We start from the raw sequence: 15,650 nt of genomic DNA, 5'->3' as shown, positions 1-15,650 counted from the left end.
GGGCTGGAATTATACGCAGAAGCCCCCAGAACTCCTATCTCAAGTCTCACCCGCGGAGTCCACGCAATGCCCGGGACCCTTCCTACCTGGGGCTCCAGATGGCTGTCCCTCGGGACTTTCCAGCGCTGCGTGCATCTGGATGGAGGTGCTTCCCCAATTCAGGGGTATAGCAACCTCGGGCTTTACTCGTCTTCCTTAGTATTCTGTAATCTTTGTGAATTCCATGGACTCTCTCAAGTCTTGTTTAGTGAAGTTCAGAGGGGTTATTTTGCCAGTGAATGCTTCGACCCTTGAAACCAAAAGGAGGGCTTTCAGCAAAACACTCCTGTTACTGGACTCCTCTTTATTCATTCAAGAGTGAATAAAACCCCCAAATTCCCTTCGGCATGGAGCCACACCCCAGTCGGTAGGAGCGGGAGAAACAGACAAGAGGCAAGTGAGAAAAGTGCATCACGAGCAGGGAAGGAGATGTGTGCTGAGGGGCACTCACTGGGCAGTGAAGGGGGTCGGGAGGGTGGAGGCGGCAAGGCCACCTTTCTGCAGGAGAGTCCGGAAAGTTATCGCTTTGAAGATGCCTTCTAGTCTCTCCTTTGCCACTTGCTGACATCCTTGTGCCCGAAGGTTTTCTAACGCAGCTCAGGTTCAGTCTTCAAGCAATGCTCCCTGCCCTCGGTCTATACACAAGGAAGGAAAAGCTGAAAAAAGCTGTGGAGGAGTGAGCACGAGGTACTAGACGGTGTTGGCCTTTCCATCTCAATACTCACGGTTTTTGGCTAGTGGGAGGGTGGACCTCCCACCCCTGTTTTCTGAACAGAGAGATGCTGCTGCAAAGAAGGCCTTTCCACTCGTGTGTAATTGAATTTTATGGGGCAGTTGGCCCGAGGAAAGAAAGAAGGCTGTTGAGGGTCACCTAGAGAGACAGGCATACAACACAATTTGTGGGCCTGAGGTCTGAGTAGCCTGGGTCTGCGAGAGAACCAGAAAGACATAGACACTCAAAAAAAAAAAAAAAAAAAAAAAAGCTTGATTGTGGAACCAGGGAAATTCTTGGGAACACTCATGAAAGAAGAACAAGAGTAGGATCTTTGGGTAGTTCTTCCTTAAGGAGGGTCCTTACTCATCTGTCCCAAGCCAAACATCACAGTACCTGTGATGACAGTCCAAACCAACACCTTTAGAAGTATCTCCGAAGGATGAAACCACCAGATGGTATTTAATTTCCACACAAGCAACCCAAGAGATATTTTTTCCTCTTTGCACAGGCAGCTTAAATATGGTTTAAGAGGGGGGGAAGGGGGGAATCCCAGCAGGGAATGCAGGAAACCTTTATCGACGTGAGAGATCAGATCCTGATGAGGGCCAAAAACCTTGAGACGAGGGCATCGTGATTGTGTCCTGCTGATCCGTGTACAGCTCTTGCACTTTGTTTTTCCCTGAAAGACTTCCCTCTCCCTCATCTTGAACTTAAGCTTATTCAGACACAAAGAAGTTTATGGGTGACGTTCTTAGAGACTCTGTGAATGGGTGGGTCTTCAGCAAACCCACCATTTGGTTAGGTCAGTGGCACACAGTCTTGAAATAAGATAGAAGCTGTGTTCCATTTTGACCCTCTTGTGGGAATTTGGAGACCCGGCTCTCTGGGCTAGTTTCCCAGTTGCCCACAGAGGGCCTTTCTTCACCTCTCAGCTCCTGACTAAGATATTTCCTCCTTTTGAATCGAACCTAGTAAGGTGCTTCTAGGCCCTCAGTCCCTGAATTAAGGATTACTTTACAGGGTCTCCTTGGTGGCCCAGTGCTTAAGAACCCACCTTGGAATGCGGGGGACAACAGTTCCATCCCTCTAGTCCAGGAACTAAAATCTCACGTGCTGCAGGGCAACTGATCCCCTGCGCCCGTGTTCGTGTTTGAGGAAGTGTCCGATGAAGTTGCTCTTTGTCAATTTCCTGTCTCTGCTCGAGAATTTAAGGATCTTTAGGCTCAAACCACTGCTTTGCCCTCACTGTGTCCTCAGTGCCTGGAGTTAAGGCATACATAGGGCTTCTGCTTGAAATGGAAGTGATAGGTACATGGAGCTAATAGGCAGACCAAATACAATTACTAGCTTTAAAAACGATTTTGTTAACTTCCAAAATGTTAGTCTCTGCATCTGTCCATTCATTTTGCTCTTTCTTTGTGCCTTACTTGTTGTTTTGAGTTTTGTTGCTGAATGGCAGTTTATTGATAGTGTAAACTTTTAGTTTTTCCCAGACAGACTCTTCGACGTTCTAATTCGTGAAAAGATGTAAGGGACCACAGATGTTTAGGACTTCTGTTATAAAACAGCCACGACTCATAACACTTTGAAGTTGGGTGAAAACGAGAATCCAATTTAAAGCCCGTTTCCTTTTGCCTGTATTTCTTCTAACCATTTTCTTCTACATGGGTTCTTAACTTCCACTTTCTTTCTTCAACAGTGAAGCCCAAAGATGTTGCCTCATCTCTTCTTCTAGGTGTTGGCATGAAGAGAACTGGAGGATTTGGAGGCTTGCGGGGATTCTAATAGCAGGTAGAGGACAAAGCTTTGACATCAACGCCGCTTAGAAGCTGGAGGGAGGAAGAGTAGACCTTGGTCATGTTGGGAATGATGACAATGCAGACAGTGTAGCAGCCTTTTCCGGATAATTGAGTATCTTGAAAACAGTTTATTCTTCACGGGACCAGTGACAAAATGGTGACATATGTGATTATACTTTGTAGGATCCCAACTATTTCTCCGTGGGTTTCTTGTAGGGAGTGGGGACTTGGAATACAGGCGACGAAAGATTAAAAAGGAATGAAATAAAGCCTCTTTCAGAACCACGTGCTAGAAATTGTACTACAATTGTACTAATTTGTGCAAGTTGCTTGATGTAGCCTTGCAGCTACCCCATGCCTCTCTGCCTTTCTCCATTCTACCTTTATGGGGGACGGGTTCTGTGCCCCACAGGGTGCTGGGCTGGAGAGGCCGCAAGACTCATGCTACTGCTAATCTCAGGAGCTAAAAGAAGAAACCTCAGTCTCTTCATAGCTAAAAATTTCTTTTTCATTCTCTTTCATTCTGGTTTCCGAAACTTTTTGTAAAATGTAACCTTGATTAGGTAAACCTTGTGCCTGAATTTTTATCAAAGGATCTTAAACCGCCACAGTTTTCTCCCCAATGTACCTTCATGCGTGCAGGCTTTACACTCACTCTTTCTCTCCGTATCTATTTTACACACACACACACACACACACACAATCACTGCCACTGAATGGGTGTATATCTGAACACAGGAATTTCTACCTCCGTGCCTGTTCCTTCCACCCTGCTCATTCTTCATCTTCAGCCCTCAATGTGCATACTTTTTTCCTTCACTGTGATATGCTCTCGTGTCTTGTTTCCGATGGCTCTTGTCTGCAATATTATTTATGTTTCATTGTTCTGTCCTATGCTGTGGATATGTCAGTCCTCAGGACCTGCCTCAGTAACAACGGAAAAATACCTTAAGGTTGGACAAGCTGTGAGTTTCCGTAGTGTAGTGGTCATCACGCTCGCCTAACACGCGAGAGGTCCTCGGTTCGATACCGAGCGGAAACAACTGGTGCTCTTTTGCCTTCCATCATGTGGGGAAAATCAGGTCACCGCCTCCCCTGAAAGGAACCAGTGATCATCCCCCTCCTGTTGGTTTGTCCTTTTCCTTTCGCTCCTAAGAAACAGAGAATCGTCCAAAGACTGTCCTGCTGCATTAGCCAGCTCTTCTGGGTGAGTCCTCCCAACTGGGATGTTTTCTTTCCCTTCCATCTCGGAAAATCTGGAACATGAAATTTTGAGGCGCCAAGCTTTTCCCATGGCTACTCCCCCCACCCCCTTTGCCTTAGAAGGGGAGTAGGTACCAGCCATGCTCTTGGTTCTGGGCATCTTGGAGAAGGTGGGCATTTAGGAGAGTCTGAGGTTCAAGTGAATAATGAAGATGGCCCGCTGAAAACCTGGGGAAAGGACATGTTCAGGGTGGGGGATTAGCTCAAGTGGTAGAGCGCTCGCTTAGCATGTGAGAGGTAGTGGGATCGATGCCCACATCCTCCAGCTTTTACCCTTTCAGCGGAGCATCTCGGGCTGATAACGGCAAATCCTCCAGCCTGGAGAAACAAAGGAGAGAATTAGACACTTTGGATCCCTCTCTGGGCAAGGACAAAACAGGACAGCCCTGGCTTTCCTGGCCTTTGGAATGTACATCTCTCATTAATGAGACATTTAGCAGATAAAAAAAATCGACCATCACATTGAAAAAATACACAACCCCATGCACCGGTGGATCAAGTTGACCTTATAAAGCACAATCACACTGAGCTTCTACCAAAGAATTGAGACAAAAGCAAGATCATATGCAAATTTAAGAAATCAAGAACAGTCAGAGTGAAGCAGAGGGACATTATGAAAACAGATGTTGTAAAAAAGCTTTATTTAGCTGTAAATGCCAAGGAGACTGAAAGTAGTGAAACCAGAAGACCATCATTCCTTGTCCACACTTATGCCTCCAGCTCCAGAGTTCTGGGTGGTCCGATTCCTCCTGAATCACCTGAGCCTACTGCCCCGGCCCAGAACAGCTCCCCAGTGAGTATGTACCCACATGAATGGAAAGGAAGGGACAGATTCAACAATCCCCTTCAGTATTTGACAAGACAGTGGATGTGGGTTTTGAAGGAAGAGAATGAACCGAAGGTGACTTGGAAGTCTAAGCCCAAAAGGCCAGCACAGAGGTGGCTGGGAATTAGAGAGAGTGTGGATGAATGAGCTCCTGTGAAGAAGGACAGACAGTGAGATCATGAGCTAGGGCAGAAAAAAGGATCACAATTTGGAATCTACAAATCTGTTGCTCAATTCCTGCTTTGCTGCTTAGCAGCTCTGGGACCTTAGAAACATTATTTTACTTCTCTGAGCCTCCACTATCTGAAAAATGCAAATCATGACACATACGTTTGTTGCCGAAATGGAACTGGAATATATGAAATCACCTCCGTAAATCTCCTAGTTTAATCATAAGGCTGCAACACACAAGGAGGTTTTCTACTCAGTTCAGTTTGTGTTTTTGGTAAGGAGGATGTCTTCAGTCAGGTCGAGCCGAGTGGAGATGTAGAGTGAAACAGAGAAGTGTGGACTGTAGACAAATGTGAGGACTCAGTCAGTCAGAGAAGTAATATTAACTGGACACCTCCTAAGTTTCTTTTGCACGTAACGTGCCAAGGGAAGTAGAAGACGGACTGAGATCTCTGAAGGTGGGAAGAGGCAGATTACTGAAACACAAAAAGGAAAAACAGCAGCAAAAGACCAGTACAACTCTGGGGTACTGCAGGCCAGAGTGTCCATCCACTTGCTGGGGGTCTACTGGACAGGGGTGGACTCCAGCATTCCTGGATGTGGACCTCTTCAGGTGCAGCCTTGGTTTAAATGGAATGATTTACAGGTAGCATTGATTATATTCTTCAATAGCTGGAAACCAATGGACAAGCCTGGAAAATAATGTTTCATATTTTACTTTCCGTGCCAGATGTGCCAGGCACTGGCCCTCTTAGCGCAGTGGGCAGCGCGTCAGTCTCATAATCTGAAGGTCCTGAGTTCGAGCCTCAGAGAGGGCAGGTGTTCTGTATGTTTTAGTATCAGCGACACATACCTCCTGGGTTGGGGTCGTTGCTAAGATAGCCTTCTTCAGGCCTCAGAGACACAAACAGGCCTGGGACGGACCTGTGTCCTTGCCTGCACTGTGTGCTTCTTCCACACCTAACAGTTGCTGCCAGCAAGGCACACGGTGCTTAGGCGAAGAAAGGGAATTTCCTGAGCCCTGGGGCCCTGGCCAGTCCCCCGGGGGTCTAGAAAAACTTGTGCCTCACATGGGGAAACCAACAGCAGTGGTAACGTCCATCCAGAGCTGCATTTTTGCATGCAAACTGATGAGAGCAGTTTGCGGGCTGGAATTATACGCAGAAGCCCCCAGAACTCCTATCTCAAGTCTCACCCGCGGAGTCCACGCAATGCCCGGGACCCTTCCTACCTGGGGCTCCAGATGGCTGTCCCTCGGGACTTTCCAGCGCTGCGTGCATCTGGATGGAGGTGCTTCCCCAATTCAGGGGTATAGCAACCTCGGGCTTTACTCGTCTTCCTTAGTATTCTGTAATCTTTGTGAATTCCATGGACTCTCTCAAGTCTTGTTTAGTGAAGTTCAGAGGGGTTATTTTGCCAGTGAATGCTTCGACCCTTGAAACCAAAAGGAGGGCTTTCAGCAAAACACTCCTGTTACTGGACTCCTCTTTATTCATTCAAGAGTGAATAAAACCCCCAAATTCCCTTCGGCATGGAGCCACACCCCAGTCGGTAGGAGCGGGAGAAACAGACAAGAGGCAAGTGAGAAAAGTGCATCACGAGCAGGGAAGGAGATGTGTGCTGAGGGGCACTCACTGGGCAGTGAAGGGGGTCGGGAGGGTGGAGGCGGCAAGGCCACCTTTCTGCAGGAGAGTCCGGAAAGTTATCGCTTTGAAGATGCCTTCTAGTCTCTCCTTTGCCACTTGCTGACATCCTTGTGCCCGAAGGTTTTCTAACGCAGCTCAGGTTCAGTCTTCAAGCAATGCTCCCTGCCCTCGGTCTATACACAAGGAAGGAAAAGCTGAAAAAAGCTGTGGAGGAGTGAGCACGAGGTACTAGACGGTGTTGGCCTTTCCATCTCAATACTCACGGTTTTTGGCTAGTGGGAGGGTGGACCTCCCACCCCTGTTTTCTGAACAGAGAGATGCTGCTGCAAAGAAGGCCTTTCCACTCGTGTGTAATTGAATTTTATGGGGCAGTTGGCCCGAGGAAAGAAAGAAGGCTGTTGAGGGTCACCTAGAGAGACAGGCATACAACACAATTTGTGGGCCTGAGGTCTGAGTAGCCTGGGTCTGCGAGAGAACCAGAAAGACATAGACACTCAAAAAAAAAAAAAAAAAAAAAAAAGCTTGATTGTGGAACCAGGGAAATTCTTGGGAACACTCATGAAAGAAGAACAAGAGTAGGATCTTTGGGTAGTTCTTCCTTAAGGAGGGTCCTTACTCATCTGTCCCAAGCCAAACATCACAGTACCTGTGATGACAGTCCAAACCAACACCTTTAGAAGTATCTCCGAAGGATGAAACCACCAGATGGTATTTAATTTCCACACAAGCAACCCAAGAGATATTTTTTCCTCTTTGCACAGGCAGCTTAAATATGGTTTAAGAGGGGGGGAAGGGGGGAATCCCAGCAGGGAATGCAGGAAACCTTTATCGACGTGAGAGATCAGATCCTGATGAGGGCCAAAAACCTTGAGACGAGGGCATCGTGATTGTGTCCTGCTGATCCGTGTACAGCTCTTGCACTTTGTTTTTCCCTGAAAGACTTCCCTCTCCCTCATCTTGAACTTAAGCTTATTCAGACACAAAGAAGTTTATGGGTGACGTTCTTAGAGACTCTGTGAATGGGTGGGTCTTCAGCAAACCCACCATTTGGTTAGGTCAGTGGCACACAGTCTTGAAATAAGATAGAAGCTGTGTTCCATTTTGACCCTCTTGTGGGAATTGGGAGACCCGGCTCTCTGGGCTAGTTTCCCAGTTGCCCACAGAGGGCCTTTCTTCACCTCTCAGCTCCTGACTAAGATATTTCCTCCTTTTGAATCGAACCTAGTAAGGTGCTTCTAGGCCCTCAGTCCCTGAATTAAGGATTACTTTACAGGGTCTCCTTGGTGGCCCAGTGCTTAAGAACCCACCTTGGAATGCGGGGGACAACAGTTCCATCCCTCTAGTCCAGGAACTAAAATCTCACGTGCTGCAGGGCAACTGATCCCCTGCGCCCGTGTTCGTGTTTGAGGAAGTGTCCGATGAAGTTGCTCTTTGTCAATTTCCTGTCTCTGCTCGAGAATTTAAGGATCTTTAGGCTCAAACCACTGCTTTGCCCTCACTGTGTCCTCAGTGCCTGGAGTTAAGGCATACATAGGGCTTCTGCTTGAAATGGAAGTGATAGGTACATGGAGCTAATAGGCAGACCAAATACAATTACTAGCTTTAAAAACGATTTTGTTAACTTCCAAAATGTTAGTCTCTGCATCTGTCCATTCATTTTGCTCTTTCTTTGTGCCTTACTTGTTGTTTTGAGTTTTGTTGCTGAATGGCAGTTTATTGATAGTGTAAACTTTTAGTTTTTCCCAGACAGACTCTTCGACTTTCTAATTCGTGAAAAGATGTAAGGGACCACAGATGTTTAGGACTTCTGTTATAAAACAGCCACGACTCATAACACTTTGAAGTTGGGTGAAAACGAGAATCCAATTTAAAGCCCGTTTCCTTTTGCCTGTATTTCTTCTAACCATTTTCTTCTACATGGGTTCTTAACTTCCACTTTCTTTCTTCAACAGTGAAGCCCAAAGATGTTGCCTCATCTCTTCTTCTAGGTGTTGGCATGAAGAGAACTGGAGGATTTGGAGGCTTGCGGGGATTCTAATAGCAGGTAGAGGACAAAGCTTTGACATCAACGCCGCTTAGAAGCTGGAGGGAGGAAGAGTAGACCTTGGTCATGTTGGGAATGATGACAATGCAGACAGTGTAGCAGCCTTTTCCGGATAATCGAGTATCTTGAAAACAGTTTATTCTTCACGGGACCAGTGACAAAATGGTGACATATGTGATTATACTTTGTAGGATCCCAACTATTTCTCCGTGGGTTTCTTGTAGGGAGTGGGGACTTGGAATACAGGCGACGAAAGATTAAAAAGGAATGAAATAAAGCCTCTTTCAGAACCACGTGCTAGAAATTGTACTACAATTGTACTAATTTGTGCAAGTTGCTTGATGTAGCCTTGCAGCTACCCCATGCCTCTCTGCCTTTCTCCATTCTACCTTTATGGGGGACGGGTTCTGTGCCCCACAGGGTGCTGGGCTGGAGAGGCCGCAAGACTCATGCTACTGCTAATCTCAGGAGCTAAAAGAAGAAACCTCAGTCTCTTCATAGCTTATACTTTCTTTTTCATTCTCTTTCATTCTGGTTTCCGAAACTTTTTGTAAAATGTAACCTTGATTAGGTAAACCTTGTGCCTGAATTTTTATCAAAGGATCTTAAACCGCCACAGTTTTCTCCCCAATGTACCTTCATGCGTGCAGGCTTTACACTCACTCTTTCTCTCCGTATCTATTTTACACACACACACACACACACACACAATCACTGCCACTGAATGGGTGTATATCTGAACACAGGAATTTCTACCTCCGTGCCTGTTCCTTCCACCCTGCTCATTCTTCATCTTCAGCCCTCAATGTGCATACTTTTTTCCTTCACTGTGATATGCTCTCGTGTCTTGTTTCCGATGGCTCTTGTCTGCAATATTATTTATGTTTCATTGTTCTGTCCTATGCTGTGGATATGTCAGTCCTCAGGACCTGCCTCAGTAACAACGGAAAAATACCTTAAGGTTGGACAAGCTGTGAGTTTCCGTAGTGTAGTGGTCATCACGCTCGCCTAACACGCGAGAGGTCCTCGGTTCGATACCGAGCGGAAACAACTGGTGCTCTTTTGCCTTCCATCATGTGGGGAAAATCAGGTCACCGCCTCCCCTGAAAGGAACCAGTGATCATCCCCCTCCTGTTGGTTTGTCCTTTTCCTTTCGCTCCTAAGAAACAGAGAATCGTCCAAAGACTGTCCTGCTGCATTAGCCAGCTCTTCTGGGTGAGTCCTCCCAACTGGGATGTTTTCTTTCCCTTCCATCTCGGAAAATCTGGAACATGAAATTTTGAGGCGCCAAGCTTTTCCCATGGCTACTCCCCCCACCCCCTTTGCCTTAGAAGGGGAGTAGGTACCAGCCATGCTCTTGGTTCTGGGCATCTTGGAGAAGGTGGGCATTTAGGAGAGTCTGAGGTTCAAGTGAATAATGAAGATGGCCCGCTGAAAACCTGGGGAAAGGACACGTTCAGGGTGGGGGATTAGCTCAAGTGGTAGAGCGCTCGCTTAGCATGTGAGAGGTAGTGGGATCGATGCCCACATCCTCCAGCTTTTACCCTTTCAGCGGAGCATCTCGGGCTGATAACGGCAAATCCTCCAGCCTGGAGAAACAAAGGAGAGAATTAGACACTTTGGATCCCTCTCTGGGCAAGGACAAAACAGGACAGCCCTGGCTTTCCTGGCCTTTGGAATGTACATCTCTCATTAATGAGACATTTAGCAGATAAAAAAAATCGGCAATCACATTGAAAAAATACACAACCCCATGCACCGGTGGATCAAATGGACCTTATAAAGCACAATCACACTGAGCTTCTACCAAAGAATTGAGACAAAAGCAAGATCATATGCAAATTTAAGAAATCAAGAACAGTCAGAGTGAAGCAGAGGGACATTATGAAAACAGATGTTGTAAAAAAGCTTTATTTAGCTGTAAATGCCAAGGAGACTGAAAGTAGTGAAACCAGAAGACCATCATTCCTTGTCCACATTTATGCCTCCAGCTCCAGAGTTCTGGGTGGTCCGATTCCTCCTGAATCACCTGAGCCTACTGCCCCGGCCCAGAACAGCTCCCCAGTGAGTATGTACCCACATGAATGGAAAGGAAGGGACAGATTCAACAATCCCCTTCAGTATTTGACAAGACAGTGGGTGTGGGTTTTGAAGGAAGAGAATGAACCGAAGGTGACTTGGAAGTCTAAGCCCAAAAGGCCAGCACAGAGGTGGCTGGGAATTAGAGAGAGTGTGGATGAATGAGCTCCTGTGAAGAAGGACAGACAGTGAGATCATGAGCTAGAGCAGAAAAAAGGATCACAATTTGGAACCTACAAATCTGTTGCTCAATTCCTGCTTTGCTGCTTAGCAGCTCTGGGACCTTAGAAACATTATTTTACTTCTCTGAGCCTCCACTATCTGAAAAATGCAAATCATGACACATACGTTTGTTGCCGAAATGGAACTGGAATATATGAAATCACCTCCGTAAATCTCCTAGTTTAATCATAAGGCTGCAACACACAAGGAGGTTTTCTACTCAGTTCAGTTTGTGTTTTTGGTAAGGAGGATGTCTTCAGTCAGGTCGAGCCGAGTGGAGATGTAGAGTGAAACAGAGAAGTGTGGACTGTAGACAAATGTGAGGACTCAGTCAGTCAGAGAAGTAACATTAACTGGACACCTCCTAAGTTTCTTTTGCACGTAACGTGCCAAGGGAAGTAGAAGACGGACTGAGATCTCTGAAGGTGGGAAGAGGCAGATTACTGAAACACAAAAAGGAAAAACAGCAGCAAAAGACCAGTACAGCTCTGGGGTACTGCAGGCCAGAGTGTCCATCCACTTGCTGGGTGTCTACTGGACAGGTGTGGACTCCAGCATTCCTGGATGTGGACCACTTCAGGTGCAGCCTTGGTTTAAATGGAATGATTTACAGGTAGCATTGATTATATTCTTCAATAGCTGGAAACCAATGGAGAAGCCTGGAAAATAATGTTTCATATTTTACTTTCCGTGCCAGATGTGCCAGGCACTTGCCCTCTTAGCGCAGTGGGCAGCGCGTCAGTCTCATAATCTGAAGGTCCTGAGTTCGAGCCTCAGAGAGGGCAGGTGTTCTGTATGTTTTAGTATCAGCAACACATACCTCCTGTGTTGGGGTCGTTGCTAAGATAGCCTTCTTCAGGCCTCAGAGACACAAACAGGCCTGGGACGGACCTGTGTCCTTGCCTGCACTGTGTGCTTCTTACACACCTAACAATTGCTGCCAGCAAGGCACACGGTGCTTAGGAGAAGAAAGGGAATTTCCTGAGCCCTGGGGCCCTGGCCAGTCCCCCGGGGGTCTAGAAAAACTTGTGCCTCACATGGGGAAACCAACAGCAGTGGTAACGTCCATCCAGAGCTGCATTTTTGCATGCAAACTGATGAGAGCAGTTTGCGGGCTGCAATTATACGCAGAAGCCCCCAGAACTCCTATCTCAAGTCTCACCCGCGGAGTCCACGCAATGCCCGGGACCCTTCCTACCTGGGGCTCCAGATGGCTGTCCCTCGGGACTTTCCAGCGCTGCGTGCATCTGGATGGAGGTGCTTCCCCAATTCAGTGGTATAGCAACCTCGGGCTTTACTCGTCTTCCTTAGTATTCTGTAATCTTTGTGAATTCCATGGACTCTCTCAAGTCTTGTTTAGTGAAGTTCAGAGGGGTTATTTTGCCAGTGAATGCTTCGACCCTGGAAACCAAAAGTAGGGCTTTCAGCAAAACACTCCTGTTACTGGACTCCTCTTTATTCATTCAAGAGTGAATAAAACCCCCAAATTCCCTTCGGCATGGAGCCACACCCCAGTCGATAGGAGCGGGAGAAACAGACAAGAGGCAAGTGAGAAAAGTGCATCACGAGCAGGGAAGGAGATGTGTGCTGAGGGGCACTCACTGGGCAGTGAAGGGGGTCGGGAGGGTGGAGGCGGCAAGGCCACCTTTCTGCAGGAGAGTCCGGAAAGTTATCGCTTTGAAGATGCCTTCTAGTCTCTCCTTTGCCACTTGCTGACATCCTTGTGCCCGAAGGTTTTCTAACGCAGCTCAGGTTCAGTCTTCAAGCAATGCTCCCTGCCCTCGGTCTATACACAAGGAAGGAAAAGCAGAAAAAAGCTGTGGAGGAGTGAGCACGAGGTACTAGACTGTGTTGGCCTTTCCATCTCAATACTCATGGTTTTTGGCTAGTGGGAGGGTGGACCTCCCACCCCTGTTTTCTGAACAGAGAGATGCTGCTGCAAAGGAGGCCTTTCCACTCGTGTGTAATTGAATTTTATGGGGCAGTTGGCCCGAGGAAAGAAAGAAGGCTGTTGAGGGACACCTAGAGAGACAGGCATACAACACAATTTGTGGGCCTGAGGTCTGAGTAGCCTGGGTCTGCGAGAGAACCAGAAAGACATAGACATTCAAAAAAAAAAGCTTGATTGTGGAACCAGGGAAATTCTTGGGAACACTCATGAAAGAAGAACAAGAGTAGGATCTTTGGGTAGTCCTTCCTTAAGGAGGGTCCTTACTCATCTGTCCCAAGCCAAACATCACAGTACCTGTAATGACAGTCCAAACCAGCACCTTTAGAAGTATCTCTGAAGGATGAAACCACCAGATGGTATTTAATTTCCACACAAGCAACCCAAGAGATACTTTTTCCTCTTTGCACAGGCAGCTTAAATATGGTTTGGGGGGGGGGGGGGAGGGGGGAATCCCAGCAGGGAATGCAGGAAACCTTTATCGACGTGAGTGATCAGATCCTGATGAGGGCCAAAAACCTTGAGACGAGGGCATCGTGATTGTGTCCTGCTGATCCGTGTACAGCTCTTGCACTTTGTTTTTCCCTGAAAGACTTCCCTCTCCCTCATCTTGAACTTAAGCTTATTCAGACACAAAGAAGTTTATGGGTGACGTTCTTAGAGACTCTGTGAATGGGTGGGTCTTCAGCAAACCCACCATTTGGTTAGGTCAGTGGCACACAGTCTTGAAATAAGATAGAAGCTGTGTTCCATTTTGACCCTCTTGTGGGAATTGGGAGACCCGGCTCTCTGGGCTAGTTTCCCAGTTGCCCACAGAGGGCCTTTCTTCACCTCTCAGCTCCTGACTAAGATATTTCCTCCTTTTGAATCGAACCTAGTAAGGTGCTTCTAGGCCCTCAGTCCCTGAATTAAGGATTACTTTACAGGGTCTCCTTGGTGGCCCAGTGCTTAAGAACCCACCTTGGAATGCGGGGGACAACAGTTCCATCCCTCTAGTCCAGGAACTAAAATCTCACGTGCTGCAGGGCAACTGATCCCCTGCGCCCGTGTTCGTGTTTGAGGAAGTGTCCGATGAAGTTGCTCTTTGTCAATTTCCTGTCTCTGCTCTAGAACTTAACGATCTTTAGGCTCAAACCACTGCTTTGCCCTCACTGTGTCCTCAGTGCCTGGAGTTAAGGCATACATAGGGCTTCTGCTTGAAATGGAAGTGATAGGTACATGGAGCTAATAGGCAGACCAAATACAATTACTAGCTTTAAAAACGATTTTGTTAACTTCCAAAATGTTAGTCTCTGCATCTGTCCATTCATGTTGCTCTTTCTTTGTGCCTTACTTGTTGTTTTGAGTTTTGTTGCTGAATGGCAGTTTACTGACAGTGTAAGCTTTTAGTTTTTCCCAGACAGACTCTTCGACGTTCTAATTCGTGAAAAGATGTAAGGGACCACAGATGTTTAGGACTTCTGTTATAAAACAGCCACGACCCATAACACTTTGAAGTTGGGTGAAAACGAGAATCCAATTTAAAGCCCGTTTCCTTTTGCCTGTATTTCTTCTAACCATTTTCTTCTACGTGGGTTCTTAACTTCCACTTTCTTTCTCTCTTCAACAGTGAAGCCCAAAGATGTTCCCTCATCTCTTCTTCTAGGTGTTGGCATGAAGAGAACTGGAGGATTTGGAGGCTTGCGGGGATTCTAATAGCAGGTAGAGGACAAAGCTTTGACATCAACGCCGCTTAGAAGCTGGAGGGAGGAAGAGTAGACCTTGGTCATGTTGGGAATGATGACAATGCAGACAGTGTAGCAGCCTTTTCCGGATAATCGAGTATCTTGAAAACAGTTTATTCTTCACGGGACCAGTGACAAAATGGTGACATATGTGATTATACTTTGTAGGATCCCAACTATTTCTCCGTGGGTTTCTTGTAGGGAGTGGGGACTTGGAATACAGGCGACGAAAGATTAAAAAGGAATGAAATAAAGCCTCTTTCAGAACCACGTGCTAGAAATTGTACTACAATTGTACTAATTTGTGCAAGTTGCTTGATGTAGCCTTGCAGCTACCCCATGCCTCTCTGCCTTTCTCCATTCTACCTTTATGGGGGACGGGTTCTGTGCCCCACAGGGTGCTGGGCTGGAGAGGCCGCAAGACTCATGCTACTGCTAATCTCAGGAGCTAAAAGAAGAAAGCTCGGTCTCTTCATAGCTTATACTTTCTTTTTCATTCTCTTTCATTCTGGTTTCCGAAACTTTTTGTAAAATGTAACCTTGATTACATAAGCCTTGTGCCTGAATTTTTATCAAAGGATCTTAAACCGCCACAGTTTTCTCCCCAATGTACCTTCATGCGTGCAGGCTTTACACTCACTCTTTCTCTCCGTATCTATTTTACACACACACACACACACACACACAATCACTGCCACTGAATGGGTGTATATCTGAACACAGGAATTTCTACCTCCGTGCCTGTTCCTTCCACCCTGCTCATTCTTCATCTTCATCCCTCAACGTGCATATTTTTTTCCTTCACTGTGATATGCTCTCGTGTCTTGTTTCCGATGGCTCTTGTCTGCAATATTATTTATGTTTCATTGTTCTATCCTATGCTGTGGATATGTCAGTCCTCAGGACCTGCCTCAGTAACAACGAAAAAATACTTTACGATAGGACAAGCTGTGAGTTTCCGTAGTGTAGTGGTCATCACGCTCGCCTAACACGCGAGAGGTCCTCGGCTCGAAACCGAGCGGAAACAACTGGTCCTGTTTTGCTTTCCATCATGCGGGGAGAATCAGCTCCGCGCCTCCCCTAAAAGGAACCAGTGATCAATCCCGCTGCTGTTGGTTTGTCCTTTTCATTTTGCTTTTAAGAAGCAGAGAATCATCCTGAGACAGTCCTGTTG

The 15,650-nt window shown here is 46.7% G+C and overlaps 7 non-coding genes across 7 annotated transcripts; all 7 read left to right on the top strand.

Annotated features, from left to right (window-relative positions):
* The first annotated feature begins 3,522 nt into the window (after window positions 1–3,522).
* TRNAV-AAC (transfer RNA valine (anticodon AAC)) lies at window positions 3,523–3,595 on the top strand. The gene has a single exon. It is a non-coding gene; the product is annotated as a tRNA-Val (tRNA).
* Window positions 3,596–4,008: 413 nt separating this feature from the next.
* TRNAA-AGC (transfer RNA alanine (anticodon AGC)) lies at window positions 4,009–4,081 on the top strand. Its single transcript has one exon. It is a non-coding gene; the product is annotated as a tRNA-Ala (tRNA).
* Window positions 4,082–5,558: 1,477 nt separating this feature from the next.
* On the top strand, window positions 5,559–5,631 carry TRNAM-CAU (transfer RNA methionine (anticodon CAU)). Its single transcript has one exon. It is a non-coding gene; the product is annotated as a tRNA-Met (tRNA).
* A 3,849-nt stretch (window positions 5,632–9,480) lies between these two features.
* Window positions 9,481–9,553, top strand: TRNAV-AAC (transfer RNA valine (anticodon AAC)). The gene has a single exon. It is a non-coding gene; the product is annotated as a tRNA-Val (tRNA).
* A 413-nt stretch (window positions 9,554–9,966) lies between these two features.
* Window positions 9,967–10,039, top strand: TRNAA-AGC (transfer RNA alanine (anticodon AGC)). Its single transcript has one exon. It is a non-coding gene; the product is annotated as a tRNA-Ala (tRNA).
* Window positions 10,040–11,516: 1,477 nt separating this feature from the next.
* TRNAM-CAU (transfer RNA methionine (anticodon CAU)) lies at window positions 11,517–11,589 on the top strand. Its single transcript has one exon. It is a non-coding gene; the product is annotated as a tRNA-Met (tRNA).
* A 3,841-nt stretch (window positions 11,590–15,430) lies between these two features.
* Window positions 15,431–15,503, top strand: TRNAV-AAC (transfer RNA valine (anticodon AAC)). The gene has a single exon. It is a non-coding gene; the product is annotated as a tRNA-Val (tRNA).
* The last annotated feature ends 147 nt before the right edge of the window (window positions 15,504–15,650 follow it).

This window comes from Hippopotamus amphibius, chromosome 11 (genome assembly GCF_030028045.1).
Source record: "Hippopotamus amphibius kiboko isolate mHipAmp2 chromosome 11, mHipAmp2.hap2, whole genome shotgun sequence".
In the NCBI taxonomy this organism is placed as follows: Eukaryota; Metazoa; Chordata; class Mammalia; order Artiodactyla; family Hippopotamidae; genus Hippopotamus; species Hippopotamus amphibius.
The sequence above is the reverse complement of the archived record's forward strand: the minus strand, read 5'-3'. Positions and strand labels throughout refer to the sequence as shown.